Consider the following 8,206-nt stretch of genomic DNA (forward strand, 5'->3'; position numbering starts at 1 on the left):
GCATGTGGTTCTGGGTGTTGTGGCTGTATCATTCTTTTCTGAGCCTTGACAACTGCATGACCTTAGCCTGTCTCTCTTTGAGTCTTCCCTGACTACCTTAAGCAGTTTCCCAGGGAACATAGTGTATTTTCAAGTGAGTGGTACGTCTTGGGAAAGGCATCCAGAAGAAGCAAATAAATCTAACAGCATAAGTGATTAACTCTGGACTTTGAACTTCTCACCCCCCTTAAAAAATGTTAGTGTACGTGGTGAATCAAACAGCATGCACACATACATATTTCATAGCATGTGTTATGTGAGGATTATGTGTAATGTATTCCCTAACTAAAAATTAAGAAAATACGTATTCATATACACCTTATTAATAAGCATGCATACCTGATGACAAACTTGGGGAAAAAAAACAAATTTCTAAAGATCCTGCTAAAATCATCCCAAATATGACTTTAGGGACAAGTGGAGTGAGAGATAGCACCAGCACTCTTTGTCCCTCAGTGCAGCCTCAGCACCACTTTGGTCCTTGGCACCAGTATTCAGCCTGCATAGGCTCAGTGATGCTCTCAGATCCATCTCTGTGTCATACCACTGCAGATCTGCAGAAGGAGGCTCTGCTCTAAAACCAGGACCCAGGCCAATTTGTGGGGGCTTTTTTACCCACAGGTGCAATAATACACTCTGCATTGCCACACTTAAGAATCCTCTTACACTGCAAATAACTTGAGGTTCAGGTAAATATCAAACTCATCAATCCATTACCCCTACTGCAATGTTTCTTGTGAAGTATTTTCTTTCTCTTTGTTTTTCTGTTAGTTTGCTTGCTTGTTTGTTCTTGGCTCAGTGTAATTTCATGGCATTATTATTCTATTTGTAGACGTTTCCAGGTCTTTGAAATCTCTTCATAATCAGAATGTCTTACAGAGAGTGAGCTTCAACTCCCTAGAAAGTGTCTCATTTAGGACGCGAGATAGAGGGAGGAAAACACATCCAAGGGAAACCTTCTTTTTCCTGTTCCAACAGAAGCTTTTAAAAAAAAAAAAAACAATAAGAATATACTTATGCATTACTTGTTGAACTTAAAACAAATAAATAAAATGGATTAAAGGAAAAGGCATTGAAATGAGCCGCGACCTGAGAAGCACGTATGATGTAACATGTAGCTACGATTTTTAGTGCCAGAGGCAAACGTCTGCATTCAATTTGCCACTGGAGTCTTAGAACAAATACCACCCCAACCACTCCCGCCCACAAGGCAGCAGCCAGCTGCAAGACAGACTCCCAGCAGACGGAACGCAGGTGAAGCCCCAGCATAGTGAGAGCCCAGCCTGAAGCGGGCATGTGGAGTTTGGAGACTTTTTGAAATTTTTATTGCAGGAACACATGTGTTAGTGCTGCAGATGGAAGCAATTACAGCAGGAAAACTTTGCCCTGTCCTTAAAACGAAATTCCGATAGTGTGAGCTCAGGCTGCTGACTGCCCTCCAGGACAAGCAAAGTCAGGCCACAGTGAATGTCGCAGACTGACTTCACATTACATCAGGTCACAGCCAGCCCTACTAAAAACTCATCAAGACTTCATGGCACCTCGACAGCATTGCTCACTGGGAAAAGATGTGACTTCAAACTCACTCACGTAAAATAAGTATGCTTTCCTGTGGTCTGTCTTACAAAGTTTATCTGACACTGGACTTCTGCAGTCTGAATAGTAGAAAGTACAATCGTGATTGCGAATAAATAGTTTGCTTATTCCAGATAGGAGAAATTAACCCCATTTGAATATTTCTGCACATGTGGTCCTTTCTGAAACAATCTTGATTTCTTTGAATTAGACAGGCAGATACTTGACATCTTCCTTAATAAATAGTATTGTGGGAATTACGATGGAGAAAATAAAACAGACTGCAGTTGAGAGCTGAGTCTCTGGCCTATAAAACAGTCAGAAGGAGCAGAAATAAATCCAGCCACCGTGAACTGTCTTGTCTGAGGGTTTTTCCTGCAGACTCGGACTCTGGAGTAAATGCTTTTCCTCTTCAGTCTTGTTGTGACTGGTGACTCAAAAAAAAAAAAAAAAAAAAAAAAAAAAAAAAAAAAAAAACCCTGGCTGATAGCGATTGTGGTGAATGTGCGCGAGTATGTTGGGTTTATAGTGAATCAGAAGCAATCATGTGTCAGAGAATTCCAACGCTGTTTCTTTCATGGAGCCACTGGCTGAAGGATTTATTGAAAGTGGAGGGATACTTGGAAGGTACAAAAATTCATAGTCTTGAAGGGATGAAAATAGCTCTTCTGTTTTGTAAGTCGGTTCATGATAGCAACGGGCATGCGGCTTATTTCCTCTTGAAAGACAAAATAACTTTCTATTTAAATAGAGAGGTATAATACCAGTTCAAAGCCATGTCCTCAATGTGGGTCACAATGCTCTTTCTACTATTCAGACTGTAAAAGTCCCGGGGTCAGATGAGGTTTGTGATATAGGCTGAGTGACTCAAGCAAGTATGATCACCTTTGTGTGACAAAGCAGCTCTCCTTTGCTTGCCAGCTTAATCAGGATTCCTCAATAACTCTGTGTTATCACTCAACAGAGTTTTATGCAACTGCCCCTTACTAGAATCAGAATGAATTCTTTAATTTGGAGATCGACAGTGTTAGCAAATACAAATGTTGTGAAGAACCAAAGCTCCGCTATGAAATAACTGGTGAATTTACTTGTCACTGGCTTACTTATGCGTTCATTATTTCAGAAAACTTTGCAACACACCTTTGGTTATTACACTTGGAGCGAGAAGTTAAGGATACTGTGATGCCAGAACCACCGAAAATGGCTGGAGTCAGACAAGCTACAGTAAAGAAGCCCAAGGCTGGAAGGTCAGCAGTAGCCATCAGAGAATTGCCTAGGCTTCACTATCCAAGGCAGAGTTGACACAGCTCCTCCGACAGACACTAAAGCGCTTTAATGAAAAGAAGGCAGCTTGGCAGGTCATCCGAAGCACTAGAAAATGGGCTGTAGACAGCAGCCCCTTCAGAAGCAGCAGCTCCATCGGCCAGCAGTGCACTCCTAAAGCACGATGCCATCTCTTTATTTTATTTATAAGCAGAGTTTGTCAATTCTATTTCCAGAAATATTCCAAATCTTCTGTATCCCTGATTCCTCATGGTCAGTTTGCTATATGAAACTTTTCCAGGGGATAAAAATGTCCGTTTACCCCAGATATGGAACCGAGGACAGCACAAAGTCATTGCTTGGTGAAGCAATGAATTTTTTGTGGTTACTTATGGAGTATGACTGAGGAGTTGGCTACAGGAGTAGGAAATACACAAAGAAAAGCCCGCCAAAAGTTGAAAACTTGGACCTTCTGCATGGCTTATAGGTGAAACAGGTGGCTGAGGCAGTCAATTCTCTGCTCTCCATCCAGGTTATTGGTTTGATCTCTCAAAGAATGACACACATAGACAGCAGAGCATATATAAGATGGAGAACCTTATTAACTAATTTAGGATTAACAACCTCAAATGGGAAAAACAAGTCACCAGGTGGGAGTGGCAACCCAAATTAAACTTAATTAAATTGAACTCTTTTTTTTAGAAGAACTTTAAAAAATATTAAGTTATACTGTGTTTATGGTGTGTTTTGACTGTATTTGTGTCAGCACTGGAGTTACAGAACTGGGGTTACAGATGGCTTTGAGCCACATTGTGGGTGTTAGGAATTGAATCTAGGTCCTCTGAGAGAGTGGACAGTGCTCTTAAGCCATTAAGCCATCTCCCCAGCCCCATGGTTTGAAGTGGTGACATCAGGGGGATGCGAGGCCAGAGCTGTTAGAAGTGTTAAAGCTCCCAGAGATCTCCAGAGCAATAGGTCTCAAAGTCTGGAGAGGCCACAGGTCTCTGAAGATGTGAGTCTTGGAGGCAGGAAACAGTCACAGGAGGGCTGGTCCCCCTTCCTGCAGCTGCAGGTTGAGCGTTATAGGTTGAACCTACAGGGGTTTGAAAAAGAGTCTCTGCCTGAATCAGAAACATCAGACAAGTCTGTCCTATTGAAATGAATATGGCTGTTCAGAGCTGTTCACTGTTGTATAGAGCCACGCGGGCCCTCATTGATTGAGTGTGTGCACATGCAAATGAAGCATAAAAACCATCAATCAACAAAGGGATATCAAAGCAGCAAGGAGAAAGTGGTCCCAATCAGGTCAGCAGTACTGTTCTTGCTTCAGTGGTGGTAGAAACACAAGGACCAAGGTGTCATACATTTGCCACAAGATAGTTTGAGCGCATTCAGGTCATTACAGAGCCTGATCACCTTCTTAACCAGAGCTACTTTGCCATTTCTGCCAGGAGCTGCCCAACAGCTGTCACATCTGGTTTAAATACACATTGGTAGGTCGTTCTGACCTTCCATCATCATTATAAGTTTCTGCCTGTTTATTGGACTGAATTACACTTTGAGCTTTTCATGTCAGTTTATATCCTAACCAAGGGTTATTTTCTTCTTGTTTCCAGTTGCCTCTTTGCTGACAGCTGCAGCCACAGAATAGATCCACTGAAGCAGCCTGCCACCTTTGTCCTTAGGCCATGCACTTCCGCCTAAGCACAGATTCTGTGGGTTTTCCTCTTCCTATCATAGGCATTTTATCAAGTCCATGTGTCTCTTTCAGATAGTTCAACTGGTAGTAGAGTCTCCTCTAGGAAGCTTGATTGCCTATTTTCTCCTGGCAATTGCTTATGCTTGTATAATCTTGGGGAAGGGTCTTGTATCTTGACAGTTCCATAAACTTCCTGAGATTTGTGAGTTGTTTACTTCCTGAGTTTCATGATTCTCCCTCCTTCTTCCTGAGATAATGCTACAAATAAGAACATTTTCCCCCTCTTTAAGAAGACTTCCTACAAGGGGAAGAAATTTCTCCACAGCACCTCTCTCTCACACAAGATATGACCATGCTCCCTGGGGTCATGGAGTATATTTTGTCTCCTTCATGCATGTTCTTTCTAATCTTGCTGTATTCTTCAGATTTCTACCCCAGTGCTTCAATACTCAAGAAAATCAACTTCAAGAAAGAAAGTTTCATTTGGGCCATCAGTGTCAAAGGCTGTACCTCATGGTAACTGGGCCCTGTTGCCTTTGTTCTGTAGTGAGGCACAACAGCATGATAGGGAGTGTGTGGTCAAGGAAACCTATTAACTTCATGGTGACCAGGAAGCAAAAGGAGTAGATAAGGGGTCAGAATCCTAAAGTTGTTTCCAGGAGAAAGTACGCAATGATCTAACTTCCTTCCAGTAAGCTCCATGTCCTAAAGGTTGTAGCACCTACTAGCAGTACTATCAACAAGGTACTGGGCCGTCAATACCTGAGGGTTTTTTTGGGAGGGTAAAATTAATTATGTATGCATCCATCTTTCTTTACAAAAGAGCTACAGTAATATTTTTAAATTAAAACATGGAACATAGGAAAAGGAGAGAGCAAGCTTTTCAAGCTTGAAGACCCGAGTTCTAGCCCCAGGTCTAAACTATGTGAAAAAACAAGCTAACGAACAAACAAAAACTGTCATTATGGTACACACTTGTAATTCCCAGCACTGAAGAAGTAGAGACAGGCAGGCCTTCAGACTTAGTCAACAAATTCCAGTTCAGTGAGACCCTGTTTCAAATTCCAAATGAATAGTCACAAGGAAAAGATACCTCTAGCTGAATTTTGGGCTCCACACACATGTGCACACACACTCACATGCGTATGCATCCACGGGGACATATGCACGTATTCATCTGTTGCCTGGTTTCTAATCACTTCCTCTTGACAGGGTTGCCTTGCCGGGCCACAGGGGAAGAGGATGAGCTCAGCCCTGATGGGACTTGATGTGCTGGGGTGAGTGGGTGGCAGGGCTCCCCTTTTCTGAGGTGTGGAGGAAAGGGAATAGGAGGGAAAGGGAGGAGAGGAGGGAGGGGTGATGATAGGGGTATAAAGTTAATTAATTAATTAATTTAAAGCAAACAAATACTCAACCTAAATTAAAGCACCTCACTTCTCTTAAAATCCTTGTGATAACATTCTATCCCTCACAAAACGCCATCCTTAATGTTGCAATGTTTTCAACTGCTGGCCTAGGTCTTGAGCTCCATATGGTTCAAGACCGAGCCCTTCTCTGAGCTCCTTGCTCTTGCACAAACCATACGTATTTTTACCTTAGCTCTTCTTTCCTTGCCTCTTTGAATGGGTCAGTAAGTCTCCTCTTGTAGTACCAACTTCCAACCTTACCTTCTCCAAAAGACTCACCCCTTTATACCCCAAGAACCTAACAAGAATCTCAAGACACCTTGGTGGGATAGAAAAGCTGAGAACATAACCCTGAAAGCAGAGTAACTAAAGGCATGTGCAGAAGGAGGAAGAGGCCTTTGCCACATCATAAAAGAAAACAAGCCCTTTTCTGCACAGCAATGAAGAGATGCATAAGGCTTTCTCTCAAGGATTCAAAGATTTCAGGATTTAATAGAAGTGGAGAAAAGCACAGACTGATGAGGTTCGGTGTGTGAAACTAAAATTGCACTTGCTAGTAAAAATTTAATAACAGTGCCGAGCTGCGCTTACCTTATTTGGTGAGTGTCAGGGATCCAGTGTGCGCTTCTAACAAAGTGACATTTGATCAGTCTTGACTGTTAAGGAAACCAGTGTGACAGCAGAGAGCAGAGTGAGAGAAGACTGGCTGCAGAAGGAAGCTTAGAAAAGTTGTTAGCTCATCAGATAACAGGGGGTGAAGGCAGGAGAGCAGTGCTGGAAGGAAACCACACAAGGGCCAAGAAGGAGGAGGAGGGGGAGGAGAAGGAGCAAGGGGAGGAGGAGGAGCAGGAGGAGGAGGAGGAGGAGGAGGAGGAGGAGGGGGGAGGAGGAGAAGGAGGAGGAGGAAAACTTCAGACAGAATAAATGCAGTTGGTATATGATAAGCAAGTTGAGCCTTATGGCTTCTAATGTAATGATATTCAAATTCTTAACATGAGCAATGAAGAGTTAAAAAAAAGTTTAGGATAAAAAGATTATGACACAAATTTAATATGATATTTTTCCAAGTAAGCAGTAAGTGCCTAATTCCAGAAATCTTTGTAAGGCAAAAGGCGCGACTAGAGTCTTGCCTTCTAACCACTCTCATCAATACAGTTTTGGTTTGTGGCCATAAGCACCTGCATAGAGAGAGAGTTTTGTTTATTTTCTTGTTTTCATTTTATGTAAATGGAAGCATAGATTGCTTTTCATTTACAATATGTCATGCATTTGCATAGAAACTAGACGTTTTACTACATCACTATTTTTAATGGCCTCATAATATAATGTGTTAACACATGGGAACATCCCATTTCACTTGACCAATTCTCCATTGTTGAGTGCTTGGTGTTTCTCAGGTTTTATTGTTGACAATAATGCTGTAATGAGGATATTCTTAAAAGTACATTTTCAACACGCTAAATTAAAGAATCTAAAAGTCTTCCATAAATGACAATCGTGGATTCCTTGTTTAAAGCATTTTCTATATTCTGCAACCTGCATCAAATGCCTCATAATATTATCTTATTAGACCTCACTGTGATTAGCTATTGCCAACTCCAGTTTAACAAAAGGAAAAAACAAAGTCTTAAATGTGCGCAAGTTCACAGTTAGCAAAAGCGAAGCAAGGCCACTGACTGCAGTGGCAGAGTGCTCGCCCTGTAGGCACAAGGGCCTGGCTTCAAACCTCAGTATTTTCAAGGCAGAGATTGCAGTATAAAGTAAAGCCAAGCTCCTTAACCAAGTCCACATGTCACCAGTTGCTTAGCACTTGGAAATACAGGTCTGGGACTGATCATAAGATAGAAAGCTATATTAGGTCCTGTGAGTCACCAGCATCTCATGAACGGTACTCAGCTCAGCTGTGGGTTGGATCACCTGGAAACTCTGGCAGGACTCCTCTCAGAACAATCAAATCAGAACCTGACCAAAGGAAAGTGAAAACTGCCCACTAGGAAAGCTTAATACATGCCACAGTGATGTTAATATGCAGCGGCTTTCTAAAATCGATGTATAAAACATTCAGAAACAATAAACTAACTAATTATAATTGTATGCATTGATGAAATATATGATGCTATAATGTTTGTATACGATTCAGAGTAAAATGATTAAATTAAAGTAACTAAGATATCAATGACCTCAAGTACTTCATTTATTACTGACAAGCGCATATGAAAGTCGT

The 8,206-nt window shown here is 41.7% G+C and overlaps 1 long non-coding RNA gene across 1 annotated transcript in view; it reads right to left on the reverse strand.

The window, feature by feature from the left end:
- LOC311596783 overlaps positions 1-6,703 on the reverse strand; it is a 123,215-nt gene extending 116,512 nt beyond the window's left edge. The window contains exon 1 of the long non-coding RNA XR_014778975.1: positions 6,574-6,703. This is a non-coding gene — a long non-coding RNA (uncharacterized lncRNA). The remainder of the gene's footprint in view (positions 1-6,573) is intronic.
- Positions 6,704-8,206: the final 1,503 nt, after the last annotated feature.

The sequence above is a fragment of the Acomys minous genome (genome assembly GCF_964271855.1).
Source record: "Acomys minous genome assembly, chromosome: 1".
Taxonomy (NCBI): domain Eukaryota; kingdom Metazoa; phylum Chordata; class Mammalia; order Rodentia; family Muridae; genus Acomys; species Acomys minous.